The sequence below is a fragment of the Paramisgurnus dabryanus genome, chromosome 22 (genome assembly GCF_030506205.2).
Source record: "Paramisgurnus dabryanus chromosome 22, PD_genome_1.1, whole genome shotgun sequence".
In the NCBI taxonomy this organism is placed as follows: Eukaryota; Metazoa; Chordata; class Actinopteri; order Cypriniformes; family Cobitidae; genus Paramisgurnus; species Paramisgurnus dabryanus.
Window position 1 is genome coordinate 33,156,772 of NC_133358.1, and position 15,777 is coordinate 33,172,548.

Below are 15,777 nucleotides of genomic sequence, written 5' to 3' on the forward strand. Positions count from 1 at the left end.
GAAAACAAAAGAAGGGAAGACAAAACAATACACATTTTCACAACAGTAACAAAGCAAACCCTGAAATAAACACAATGCATTCAACTAAATTTAGAGCCATGGATAAACTTTAGTCAATGCAAAAAAAACTTCTATTAAACAAAATTACATTGATCAAGACATCACATTTTCCAATGTCCCCTCTAATACATCTAAGTTGGTACAGTCCAATTTCCTTAGATTTCCCATAAAACAGATCAACTTCCTGTTTGAATCTCTTTGTCACCAGGCTGGTCCTTTCAACAACACACCAGGTATTAAACATTTCAAGTCATCTTAACTATAAAATAAACTTTAACAATTTGATCCATATTTTATAAATCACATTTTAGCCATAGAGAAATTTTAACTGGTTTTAATGTTTTAATCTTAAGCCACATAACTAAGCCCGTGCACTGACTCAGTACAATGACAAATAAAGATCTTAAACCAAACCAATACAGTAATGTCCTTTTATTTTATTAATCAATGCAAAGGTGAATGTATAAATATTGTGTGGCTTAAATCCTGGCCATCACACATCCCCCCACCTAAGATCTCACGCTGGTAAGCGGGAGAGAAAGTCAGCAGTTGTATTACTTTTCCCAGGCACATGTTGGATGTTAAACTTATAAGGCTGCATAGAAAGGTACCAGCGGGTTATTCTAGCATTGGTGTCCCGCATTCTGTCCATCCATTGTAATGGTCGATGATCAGTTTCAATGGTAAACTCTCTACCAAGAAGGTAGTACCTGAAGGTATCCAAGGCCCATTTTACCGCCAAGCACTCCTTCTCAACGGTCGAGTAACGTACCTCCCTTGGATACAGCTTTCTGCTGACATATGCCACTGGATGTCTACTGTCCAACTCACCCTGAAGAAGTACTGCACCAATGCCAATATCAGAGGCATCAGTCTGTAACACGAATGGCTTTCCAAAATGAGGGCAATAAAGCACTGGCTCTTCACATACAGCAGCTTTTATGTCCTGGAAAGCTTCCATCGCTTCCTCTGTCCAGCAAATTCGGTTGGGGCAATTCTTTCGAGTCAAATCAGTCAGGGGTGCCACACGAGCAGAGAAATTCGGTACAAATCTTCTGTACCAACCTGCCATCCCTAAGAATGATCGGATCTGAGTTTTGGTCTCTGGCAGAGGACAGTTTTGGATAGCCTCAATCTTTTGGAGCTGGGGTCTAATGACTCCATTACCGACTACATACCCTAGATACTCTGTTTCCTTTTTAGCTAGAGCACACTTTGAAGAGTTAATGGTGAGGCCCGCCTGCTGAATCCGATGGAGCACCTCCTTCAGATGCTGAAGATGTTCCTCCCAGGATGAACTATACACAATAATATCATCCAAATATGCCGCTGCATAATCAGAAAGGCCAGACAACACATGATCCATAAGCCTTTGAAATGTGGCGGGAGCCCCATGTAATCCAAAAGGCATTACAGAAAAATGGTAGAGCCCCCAAGGAGTGCGGAATGCCGTCAGTTCTTTTGACTGGATAGTCAAGGGGACCTGCCAATATCCTTTACATAGGTCAATAGTGGTTATCCATTTAGCTTGGCCTAGGCGATCAATCAGTTCATCAATCCTGGGTGTCGGATAGGAGTCGAATCTAGAGACGGAATTAAGATAACGGAAGTCCACACAAAAACGGAGACTGCCATCCTTCTTTGGAACCAACACCACAGGACTACACCAATCACTTCTAGAGGGTTCAATTATGTTCATAGCCAACATTTGATCCAATTCTTCCTTTAGAGAGGTCAAGAGCCGTTCCGGCACACGATAACTCCTTCGTCGAGGTACAGCCCCATTGCAAAGTACAATATCATGCTCTACCAAACTAGTTCTCCCAGGGGTCTCTTTAAATACCTCTGGGCTACAGAGACCTTGAATATCAGCCTGTTGGTGTAATGGCAGATGCTGAAGGTCCAAAGTAACTTTAGAAGGAATGGGCAGATACTGTTCACAAACCTCCTCTTCATCTTCTACCCGGCGAAGCATTAGGACCTCCACTCCTGTATCTGACCTCTCATGCCAGGCTTTTAATAAGTTAATATGGAGTACTCTTTTGGAGCGGCTCTGCCCTGGTAAAGCAATCTCATAGGTGGTAGGCCCTAACTTCTGAATCACCTCAAAGGGTCCTTGCCATTTAGCCAGTAGTTTACTATTATCACTAGGCAGCATCACCAATACCTTAGCTCCTGGCTCAAAACTTCTGGCTCTGGCCTTTTTGTCATACCAGGTTCGCTGTCGACTTTGAGATTCAATCAAATTCTTGTGAGCAAGTTGGGTCATACTCTCCAGTCTTTCCCTCATTTGCAGGACATAGGAAACAACACTCTGGGAGCCAGTGATCTTGTGGTCTCCTTTCCAAGTTTCCTCCAGAAGGGCCAGGGGTCCCCGGACATCCCGGCCATACAGCAGCTCAAAAGGGGAAAACCCCAAGGAAGCCTGAGGTACCTCCCTGTAGGCAAATAAAAGATAAGGGAGCCACTGGTCCCAATTGGCCCCAGTATCATCAACAAATTTGCGTAGCATTTGCTTAAGGGTCTGGTTGAATCTTTCAACCAGCCCATCTGTCTGTGGATGGTAGGGTGTAGTCCTTATGCCCTTTATCCCTAATAACCGATACACCTGTTGTAATAGTTTAGACATAAAGTTGGACCCCTGATCAGTTATTATGGCCTTAGGGAAACCAACTCTAGCAAACAGCTGAACAAGGCAAAGAGCTACATTCCTGGCCGTTACTTTCTTAAGGGGAAATACCTCCGGATACCTAGTGGCATAATCATTGATAACCAACATGTACCGGTTCCCGGTTTTACTACGCTCAAGGGGCCCTACCACATCCATTCCCAACTGTTCAAATGGTACGCCTATAACAGGTAGTGGTTCTAAAGGAACTTTAGAGGGACGTTTACTAGTGGTATATTGGCACTCTGGGCAACTCCTACAAAAGTCGCCCACGTCTTTTCTCAAATTAGGCCAAAAAAAATGATGGCTAATACGAGCTATGGTCTTTTGTCTCCCTAAATGACCTGCCCATGGGACTGAATGGCCTAGCTGAAGAACCAAATTTCTTGCCTTCTGGGGCACAACCATCTTGGCTTCTGCACCCTGCTGCCAATACAACACTCCATCTTGTAAAAACAACTTACTCTCCTGGCCCTCTTGACTTTTCTGATTATGGGACCCTTGTGCCTCTTTGTACAATGGCCCAATCTCTAAATCATCCTGTTGCAATTGGCCTATATCTTGCAGGACTACAAAGTGTGATTTAAGCTGTTCAGAGAGAGGTTCTTCTTCAACAACATTAGCCACAAACTTTAATTTTTCCTGTCTCCTTTGCATCTTCGACTTACGGGTTTTTCCTGGTGGATCATCTAAATCTGAATCAAAGAAAGGTAATGCACTAACATACTGGATATCTTCCTCTCTCTTCCTAGCCATAGACCGTGTTTCAGCCATATTGCATTCTGGTTTACTAGGTAACAAATCAAACAACACTGGCAAGTCTTGGCCTAAAAGCATTGAGTATGGCAGATCATCTACGAGACCAACATTCAGCAAATAAACCTGTCCTTGCACCTCTACATGAACATCTGCTGTAGAATAACATTTCTCATCTCCATGAATACAACGTATAGGCACCTTGAACCCAAAATTTCTAAGATTACCTGAAACTAAATCTGTGCGGACCAATGATTGCATGCTACCTGTGTCCACTAAGGCCCTTACTTCCTGACCATTAAGGACTACAGTAGCAAAATGCAAAGGGATTTCTGTCTGCTCAGTGTGGACAGGTCGTGGCACACAACACAAATAAGCGTTGCTAGAAGGATTATTGGGACACCTAGGTTTAATGTGACCTTCCTGTCCACACTGATGACACACAACACTCTTCCTGCTATTAAACTTCTGATTAGGGCTTTGATTGACAGGACTACCCCGATCACCCACAGACTTACCCTCAGTTGTGGTCTTGGTCCCAACCTGGGACATCTTCGCTTGACTTTTTGGTTCTTTGCATCCGCGCCACTGGTTGTAAGTCCATACTTGATTCTTGCGTCGAGCTGACAGAAATACATCAGCCAATGCTGCAGCCTCAGAAGCGGTTTTTGGATCACGTTCTTTAATCCATACTTGTAGGTCAGGGGCTAACATGCGCAGAAACTGTTCCAGCACAATCACTTCACCAATGTCGTCCTTGGTTCGATTCTGGGGTTGAACCCACTTGTGATACAGTTCTTTCAATCTCACATATAGCTCCTTTGGGGTTTCATCCTTCCCCACCTCAGAAGACCTGAACTGCAATCGGTAACTTTCAGAGTTAATGTCATATTTGTTAAGTATGGCTGTTTTGACTTTCTGGTAGTCGAGAGATTCAATAATGTCCATATGTACATAGGCACTCCTAGCTTTCCCTGTCAGTAGGGGCACAAGTCGAACTGCCCAGTCGGTTGTCGGCCACCGACACGCCACAGCTATTCTTTCAAATGTAGTGAGGTAGTGCTCTATGTCATCTACCTCTGACAGCTGTTGCAGGTGTGGCTCCTTTTGTACAGCCGAATGTCCTAACCCAGAGTAGACATTCTGATGAGGAATTGGTGATGCTGCTGGCTGTCCGCTACTAGAGCTTTGCAGAAAGTCTTGAGAAGTTTGTCGAATGGGAGAAGCAAGATCATCACGAGTGCTAGTGCCAAGCCCTGGATTAGGTACAGGAGTAGTACGGACATGCACTTCTTGTTGAAGCTGGCTGAACTGGTGGTGCAGGGCCTTCCATCGCCCTTCTTGACGAGCTGCTTCTTGCTCCATTCGGCTATCTCGTGCCTGTTGCATGGTAATGTGTCTCTGGAACAGATCTTTTAGCTCTTGGAGAGAAACATTTTGAGAAAGATTACCCATCTCCATTTCAGCACTGTCCCGTCCACCAGTGGCTCCCTCAGTAACTTCCTTGGCTTGCGCCGCCAGAGCTTTCTTTGGCCCCATCTTTGAATAAAGGCAGGAGGGGGAAAAAATTCAACTGTGTAGTCACAGGAAAAAAAAAAAAAATACTGCCCCTAGTGGCATCCCACTTCTGACACCAGTTGTGATGGATCTGCCATGAGCCTTGGCAAATCACAACAAAAATTTGAGTCCATCGCCACAAAACAGGGAGCAAACTAATCTTCAATTGTGACAGTTTTTATTAAATCTTGTTTACACAAGACAAAATGTGATCAAACCTCATTAAAGAGGGAAAAGATGCAAAAATTCATTTTTTTAGTTCATTGGGGAAATCTGGTATACAAAAAAGAAAAGGACATCATGGTGCTTTAGCCTCTCAAATTAACAGAGGACAAATCCAGCACCACCTTTCTCCAGATACCATAAGAAACAAAGAAAAAAAGCTCTCTCTAGACAACACATACACTGAATTTATAAGAGGTGACCAGCACCATGAAAACAAAAGAAGGGAAGACAAAACAATACACATTTTCACAACAGTAACAAAGCAAACCCTGAAATAAACACAATGCATTCAACTAAATTTAGAGCCATGGATAAACTTTAGTCAATGCAAAAAAAACTTCTATTAAACAAAATTACATTGATCAAGACATCACATTTTCCAATGTCCCCTCTAATACATCTAAGTTGGTACAGTCCAATTTCCTTAGATTTCCCATAAAACAGATCAACTTCCTGTTTGAATCTCTTTGTCACCAGGCTGGTCCTTTCAACAACACACCAGGTATTAAACATTTCAAGTCATCTTAACTATAAAATAAACTTTAACAATTTGATCCATATTTTATAAATCACATTTTAGCCATAGAGAAATTTTAACTGGTTTTAATGTTTTAATCTTAAGCCACATAACTAAGCCCGTGCACTGACTCAGTACAATGACAAATAAAGATCTTAAACCAAACCAATACAGTAATGTCCTTTTATTTTATTAATCAATGCAAAGGTGAATGTATAAATATTGTGTGGCTTAAATCCTGGCCATCACAATAATCAAGCACCTTTTTATCTGTGTGAACTCCTTCACCCGTATAGCCCATCCAGTACACTAAGATCTGGAGGTCAGAATCTTCTAGTCCCCAGATCAAGGCTACTAAAAAGGAGAGACAGAGCCTTTGCCATTGCTGGCCCTAAATTATGGAACAGCTTGCCGGTTTAAATCAAAACAAATTTAAACCGGAAAACATCAGAATCGCTTCATCCTGAACCATTTTTAAAACCTTGTTAAAATCCTTCTTTTTTCTCTCTGGCTTTAAAAACTGTGTGATGCGTATCGACTGTTTTTATTTATCATTTTACGTTCTTTTAATCTTTTAACTTTATTATTACTATTATTATTATTATTATTTTGTATTTTTTTCTCTCTTTTTAGTATTATTCTTATTTTTGTCTTTTTTATTATGCGTTTCTGTACAGCATTTTGGGTCAGCCTGTGTGCTGTTTTAAATGTGCTATATAAATCAATAAACTTGAAACTTGATCCAAAAATGCAGCGTGTTTTCTCCTCATCAAAGCAGAGTCAACTTAAAATAGACATCATTTGAAACTGTGAAAGGTCTTCATTAATTTATGCACATTCATAATAACAACAAATCTTTTTGTTTTTTTACAAATAAAGAAGATAAACAAGGTGTGCATTCAGACATCTCTGTCTCCACCAGCTGTCTCTCAAAACATTTGAAATAAATCTAATGAAACTCAGTGAATACTCGTCACACAAACATGATACACATATCCAAAGAAAGCCTAAAATGTCTACTTTTAAACAAACTAATTATAATCAAAAACAAATATTGCCAGTTTATAAAATCTGTATTGAAGTAAAGATAGTACTGTTTTCCTGGCTGACCTCATAACGGATGCCTGCTATTCATTTGGAAAGAATACACGAAAAGTTCAAACAGTGACAAATAAAGCAAAACTTTGATCAGATTTAAAGACTTTATTGCATGTTTGGATGATAAACATTATACACACACGTGAGGAAGATCTTCAGTTATTTCTGGACAATGAGGAAGAGTAAAGAAGCCTACATCTTTAATGTTACCTCAGAAGAACAATGGAAGACTGACTGGAGGAGGATAATATTCCTGAAGTAAGTTATTTATCATTATTTATTTTTGCTATTATGTAATATGCTTATGCTTGTGACGTTCAGCCTACATATGCAGGGTTTGGATTGAGAAACATTGCCATTGTTTCAGGGGCAGATCTTGAAAATTATTTATCGGGTGGCAAGGGGGCGGTATGAGAACTATGATGGCTGGCAATGGAGTATTGATGAAAATCATATTTGAAAGCCACACATCTGTTTCTGTCCTAACAATCTTCTTTAATCTTTTCACTCACTTCATGCTGGATTTCTTCTGTCTTTTCACTTCTTTCTAGCTCTTCACCATCCATTTCTATGTTTCTTTCTTTCATGATTCCATCTACTTCTCTGCCTTACACAACATCTTTTTCTGTTTTATTTGTACCTTCCACTCCCATAATATTTGATTTTTCTGGGGTTTTTTTTGGTTTAAAAAAACGTGATATAAGCCTTTTTTATAGTATCCTGGAAAATGCAGCAAGCATCAATTTTTCTTGAATAGTTTTGTCTCCTTAATGAAGACAAATAAAAACATTAGGCTATATCAACATGAACGATTTCATATGCACATATGGCATATTTTGATTGCTGGACTAGCTGACAAGACATGATGGGCTAAATCTAGAAAGAACTGCTTAAAAGATATTTACTGCTTACACAAACCTGCAGTTCATTTGTCATAACTACCAAAGAACTATCTCATGCAATATTAAGACAATCAACAGTTTTATTTTTTATATTTTTATCCTGATGCAACATTTATCTGTAAAATATGACCATATTTAGTACGGGAGAAAATGTGCAATCTGTGGAATCATCAATAACTCAAACAGTTCAGACACCTGAAGTATACAAAACACGGTCTGGTAGACCTGTAATTCAGCCAAACAGACTAGACCAGTGGTCTTCAATTCCAGTCATCAGGCACCCATCCCAGAATGTTTTAGATGTCTCCTTATATGAAACACCTGATTTCACTTATCAGGCTCCTTAATTAACACACTAAAAATCTAAAATGTTCTGTGAGGGGGCTCGAGGACTGGAATTGAAAACCAATGGAATATACGTATAGGATACTGTGGGTTTCACATACTTTGAGTTGATATAAAGAAGACAAGAATTAAATGCTGTAAAGGGGAATAAACACAAGTTAATTTATCAGTAATTGATTTTGGGTGATGTTGAGAGGTGGGTAGTAAAGAATTACATTTACTTCGTTACATTTACTTGAGTAATTTTTTTGGGTTACTAGTACTTTTAAGTTAAATTTAAGGATTGGTACTTTTTACTTTTACTCAAGTACATTTCTAGTGAAAAAAGCGTTACTTTTACTTTGCTACATTTGGTGGCGTTACTAGGCTACTTTCAAATTGTAATAATTTATGAATATATATATATATATATATATATATATATATATCGTTTTTTAAGTTTATATGGCTTGTTCGAAAGTCTCGCGAGACGTTAGAGAGGCTGCGTGTGTTGTGAGAGGTGGTTACGTATCACCCTGTAAATGAACTGACATCTCAATGAACAGGGATTCAAGCTCCAACCTGAAACAACACGTAGCGGTAAGTGTAACTGTAATGGCCATTTGGTAAACATGGGCACTTTTACCTTATTATAATACTATTTCACACACTGTCCAAGTGTTTTTGTCATATGCGCTCTTGCGCAAGCAATGAAAATCACTCCTTAATCTTACAAACAACACACATTCATATCTGCACATTTCCACAACAAATTGAACGGCATAATGTTATGTCTTGCATTAATAATAGGGAAGAACCGGGGCAAATGTAACCCGGGACAAAAGTTACAAAGTGTTGTTCTCAGAGGACTAATAACATTTGCATCCCTAACTATTACAGCATTTTTACAACCCTTGACAAATCTGACAAATATCACGATCCAGAAAGGTGTTTTCAACCTTAAAAACATTGTTTTCTTATAATGTGTTGTGTTTCTCATTTCATCAGCTCTAACACATCCTGAAGTTTGAGTTTTCAGAGTTTTTCAAAATAAAAGTAAATCTTATATAAATGTGAGGCAATCCTGTCGGGACGAAAATAACACTTACTTTTGTCCCATTTATATTATACTCATTTTATTTAATTTCATTTTCTTAGTGTTCAAACTGTTGAATTTAAGTTTGTACTGTTTGTTGCCTTTGAAACATTTGATAAAGCTATCGAACATTATTCATAATTTTTTACAAAGATAAAATACAAAATATGTTTGCAGTTATGGGGTTCCGGATGTGTCAAAATAATGTCGTCTGCTTTATACAATACATTTGTATATGTCCATTGAAATTGTCTGTATATGTCGTCTGTTTACGGACGTCGTCCTCCCTGTCGTCTAAATATGTCGTCCTCCGTGTCGTCTGTATATGTCGTCTGAATATGTCGTTCTCCCTGTCGTCTGTATATGTCGTTCTCCCTGTCGTCTGTATATGTCGTTCTCCCTGTCATCTGTATATGTCGTTCTCCCTGTCGTCTGTATATGTCGTTCTCCCTGTCGTCTGTATATGTCGTTCTCCCTGTCGTCTGTATATGTCGTTCTCCCTGTCGTCTGTATATGTCGTTCTCCCTGTCGTCTGTATATGTCGTTCTCCCTGTCGTCTGTATATGTCGTTCTCCCTGTCGTCTGTATATGTCGTGGGAGAACGTCTGTATATGTCGTTCTCTCTGTCGTCTGTATATGTTGTTCTCCCACCTGTCCAATGCTCGTGTTAATGTCGCCCTGTTCAGCTTTGCCTTTAATGAAGTGTCTATTCAAGATAGCATCCATTATTGGCAAACACGATTTACACAACTCCGCCCATTATTATTTTTTATTTATGAGTAAAAAAATTTAAATTTCAAATGCCATAATAAGTCTTACACTGTAAAAAATAAATCAGGAGCAGGGCGCACAAATATTGGGCAAATGTTATAATAATTAAAGGGTAACAAGCAGGGGTCATTCCTATGAGGTTTCATACAGTTTAAAGATGGAAAATACCTACCAAGAAAATTGTTATTAAACATAGACAAATAAAGGTTTTGTTTTGATGTATTTACATTTGTGAAAAAAGATTTCAGCTCTATTATTATTGTTTAGTTAAAGACACGCGGGCATATTAACGGCACGTGCAGTACAGCCTTGTATGGTCCCCTGGAAGTGGATTTTGCCGTGCTCGCTTTCTCACTTGCCCTCTAAAATATCACATCGAAAAGGAAAATATTTTCAATAAAACAAGTGGAAATAGTGTGCCTTTCGAGTGTTTAATAACAATGAAAATGCTTAGCTATACTGGGTAGTGTAACGGAGGGCTTTTGCACTTCCAGAATGCAGCATCAATTTAATAACTTTAATAAACATATTCATTTAAACTCCTTTTTATTATTGCATCCTATTAATGTAAAAAAGCTGAGGTGAAAATAGTAGGCTAGTTGCCAGTACAAAGTGTAGCATCTAATTACGCTTTTTGCAAATAACTACTTTTGCTGAACACTATAAAGCGCTATTATCACCTGAAAATAGTGTATTGCTAAGAAAATTCTGTTATTGTCACTTAAGTGTTAAAATAATACATCTGTAAATAGAATATACATAGAATAGATTATCTGTCCGAACGCTCCGCCAGCAATGTTTTTCAATAAATCCTTTAACATGCATCTAGCTTTAACTCCTTGCATTTGGCATAATAGTCAAAAGCAAAATTACGTTTTTATACACATGGTGTATGTCTGTATTTAAATAAAGTCAGCTGATTATTTATTTTTACAGCAATTCAGCATCTTTTTTTGATTAATAAAATATTTTTCTGATCACAATTTGCCTTGATTAAGCACAATTTTCTCTTTACTAAATTGATGACATTATAGCAGAATTCTTTGTTTTATTTAATACAAACACATTACTCACACGTTGAATTTATTTATGACATTTTTATTAAAACAAAAGCTTAACGTATTACATTAACAAGGAACAAATGATAAAGTTAGTAAGTGATAAAGTCGTATTGTGTAATTTTTTACACAACCTTTCAATTCACTGGGTAGCAAGTTAAATATACATTCTAAAAACAATACACATGAGAAAAACGCATGCAGAAAAGGGTCATCACTTACGTTATGCTGGCGGAGCGTTCGGACAGATAATCTATTCTATGTATATTCTATTTACAGATGTATTATATTAACACTTAAGTGACAATAACATAATTTTCTTAGCAATACACTATTTTCAGGTGATAATAGCGCTTTATAGTGTTCAGCAAAAGTAGTTATTTGCAAAAAGCGTAATTAGATGCTACACTTTGTACTGGCAGCTAGCCTACTATTTTCACCTCAGCTTTTTTACATTAATAGGATGCAATAATAAAAATGAGTTTAAATGAATATGTTTATTAAAGTTATTAAATTGATGCTGCATTCTGGAAGTGCAAAAGCCCTCCGTTACACTACCCAGTATAGCTAAGCATTTTCATTGTTATTAAACACTCGAAAGGCACACTATTTCCACTTGTTTTATTGAAAATATTTTCCTTTTCGATGTGATATTTTAGAGGGCAAGTGAGAAAGCGAGCACGGCAAAATCCACTTCCAGGGGACCATATAAGGCTGTACTGCACGTGCCGTTAATATGCCCGCGTGTCTTTAACTAAACAATAATAATAGAGCTGAAATCTTTTTTCACAAATGTAAATACATCAAAACAAAACCTTTATTTGTCTGTGTTTAATAACAATTTTCTTGGTAGGTGTAGGAGCCATTTTGTTGATGTCCACTAGGTGGCACTTGGTGACCTATATAATTAAGCACAAGTCTAATGACTGACAGGTGTGTAGTTGGGGAGGAAGCATACGGTTTTTTACCGTGACAACTGGTAGCGTGCGGGGAGATAAGTGACTTTGTTTGTCTTTGATGATATGGCGTTTTTGAAGATATGGATTATACATTGCTGTTCATGAAGAATGTTTTGGATGAAGCAATAAAGAGCTGTCTTTAATCTTATTCCTGACTGCATGGACCTTTTAATCACGCGTCAAAGCCTTCTACATTCCCCAACGTTACAGCTTATTGGAAGCCGTAACATTAAGTAAAAAACCTGCTTTTCATGATTTGTGATCACGAAGACGCCACTTCATTGAAACGGAGCCTGGAACATTTTTAATGCTACGGATTTATTGCAAACAAGTCAGCTGTTCGTGGATACGTGATTGTGTGCAACATTATGGATAAAGTTGGCTGTTCCCTTTGGATTCAAGTCATCGGGTAGATCGCTACAACAGAGGGACAGTCGATTTGCGTTGGATTAAAAGGTACCTAAATTGTTGCAACATAATGACAATGTACATGGTCTGCACACAAAATATATGCGTAATTCCAATGCATTGGTAGCAAATTGACTTTTCATATTTCTTGTTATGAACGTTTTGTGTACTTTGTAACGATGGATGAACAGTGTTCGAACGCGGTGGAATCCGCTTTAACAAACAAGTGTTCTAATGAAAACGAGCCTGAAATGCAAAAAAGGACAATTAAGTTAACTCCAAAGGCTTTGGCTGAAAGACTTGATTCATTGCAAAGTCTGAGAAAGGCTAAATTGAACAAAGCACACAGAATAATAGAGACAAGGAAAAGGTTAATGCATGATGACAAAGAATATGAGTCTGAAGTACGAAATGTTTTTGAAAGCTTTAATGAGGTATGTTTACAGGCACGTGAAGCACATGAGTCTTTGTTGATTTTGTTACCTGATGATGAAAGTGAGAAACATGAGGTATGGTTTAAAGCAAAAATGATTGCAATCAATGAATTTATTGAATATGTGAATGTATGGTTGTCTAAACCTGTATTGTGTCAGAAACCATCTGAAGGGGTTATAGATGTAAACAATGATGATGATGTTGTTCCAGAAGACAGTGTATCAAATGTGTCAAAGGTTGTCACTGCTTGTAGTAAGCGCAGTTCAAAAAGCAGCTCTTCTACTGTATCAGCCAGGGTACAGGCAGAAGCAGAAAGAGCTGCACTTGTGGCACGTGCTGCTGCTTTAAGAGCCAAACATGCTATTGAAGCACAACAGGAGGATCTAAGGAAAAGAATTGAACAACTGGAATTAGATGCTGAGATTGCTGCCTCAAATGCAAAAATTGCTGTTCTGAGTACAGTTGATGGTCATAGCAAATGTTCACATTCTGCTAGCTCACACTCAAAAGGGAGATGGAGAGCAAAGGATCAAACTTCAAGGAATGCAACTGAATGTGGAATTATTGATTCAACACGACCAAAGGTGCTAAACCCACAAGCTACTGAATATGTGCCAGTAAGTCAAATACCAACAAATACAGCTGGAGTTATCTGCAGTGTTACATTACCACCATCTCAGTCAACATTAATGCAGCAACAGCAAGGAACCAATACTCAGCAACAACACAATGTCTTTCAACACCATGACATTCATCGATTTGCACAACCATCAAGCAGCAACATGGTAACAGCTCAAGCTACAAGTCATTTGATATTACAAAATCAACCTCTGTATGAAATTCTGAAGAAACAGGAAGAGTTGACTGAATATTTGGTACACCAAGTTCAACCTAATACTCTTCCTAAGAGAGAAATCCCAATTTTTGATGGTAATCCTCTTCATTATGTTTCTTTTATAAGAGCATTTGAACATGGAGTGGAAGAGAAGACTTCCAACGAAAGAGATTGTTTATATTTTCTTGAACAGTTCACCACAGGACAACCAAAAGAACTGGTTCGTAGTTGCCAACATTTAGCACCGGAAACAGGTTACTCTTTAGCGAAACGTCTTCTGAAGGAGCAATTTGGTGATGAATATAAGGTAGCTACTGCTTATATGGAGAAAGCATTGGGATGGCCATCAATCAGAACGGAAGATGCACAAGGTTTAAATGCATATTCATTATTTCTACGTGCATGTTGCAACATTATTGATGATGTCTCATATATGCAAGAGCTAAACATGCCAAGCAACATGAGAACTGTGGTTATGAAACTACCTTTCAAATTGAGAGAACGATGGAGAGAAAGAGCATGTGAAATAATGGAATTGAAGAACTGCAGGGCCAAATTCTCTGATATTGTAGAGTTTACTGAACGTCAGGTAAAAATGGTGTCTGATCCTATATTTGGATGCATTCAGGATAAACATCAGTCTGTAGTGAAGACACCTGCTACTAAGACACCAAGGGGAAACAGCTTTGCTGCAAATGTTGTTGCTCAAATTCCAACAAAAAATGTACAGCAACAGGGAAATCAATTTGTACCTAAGACGAATGCTAAGAGAACTTGCTTGTTCTGTCTGGGAAATCATGTCCTTGAAAGGTGTTATGCTTTAAAGAAGAAGTCACAACGAGAAAGGATTGAATTCTTGAAAGCAAAAGGCATTTGTTTTGGTTGTTTGATGTTAGGACACGTAAGTAAAGAATGTAAAAACCGCCTTGTTTGTGAAGTGTGTGAGCAAATGCATCCTACAGTTTTACACATACATCAAAAGGCACCAGCTGTAAATCCATCTAAAGAAGATGCTGAAAGGAGAAGCAACCAAGTTTCTGCTCAAACTTGTGGACAAACAGGGGCCGGTAACGATAAATGCTTAATGCCAATCGTTCCAGTTCAAGTGAAATCAGTCAAAGGCGACAAATTGATTCAAACGTATGCATTCTTGGACCCAGGGAGTTCAGCTACATTCTGTTCTGAGAAGCTGATGAATGACCTGAACATCAGAGGAAAAAAGGTTAAAATTTTTCTGCGCACTATGGGTCAAGAGCAATCTGTGTCTTGTAATGCTGTGACAAACTTGGAGATAAGTGGTATAGGCAGTAATAATTTCTTTGCCCTTCCTGAAGTATACACACAAAGGGACATGCCTGTCAATTCTGACAATATTGTAACTCAAAAGGAGTTATCCAATTGGCCATATCTGGACAGAGTGAAAATTCCACACATTGAAGCTGATGTTGATTTACTGATTGGAGCTAATGCATCTCAAGTAATGGAACCTTGGGAAATAATTAATAGCCATGGTAATGGACCATATGCTTTTAGAACCCTAGTAGGATGGGTAGTCAGTGGACTTTCTGAAAGGAGTAATGACTGTGGGGATGAAATTGGTTCACCTTCTGTTACAGTCAACAGGATTTCAATCGGAAAGCTTGAGCACTTGCTTCACAATCAGTATAACCAGGACTTCAGTGAAAATCTTGTGGATAAGAATGAGATGTCTAGAGAAGATCTACAGTTTATGAAAATAATGAAGGACTCTGTCAAATTACAGCATGGTCACTATAGTTTGAAGCTACCATTTCGTAATGATGTCAAGTTACCTGACAATTTGTGTGTTGCCAAACAGCGCTGTAGTGGTTTGAAGAGGAAGTTGGAAAGGAATGAAAAACTTCATGAAGAATACACAAAGTTCATTGCTGATGTTCTGGAGAAAGGTTATGCAGAAATGGTGCCACCAGACCAGTTGAAGCGTGATGATGGAAAAGTCTGGTATGTTCCTCACCATGGAGTATTCCATTCAAAGAAAGGAACCCTAAGAGTGGTATTTGATTGTGGGGCAACATTCAAAGGAACATCATTGAACAATCAACTATTGCAAGGTCCCAACTTTACAAATT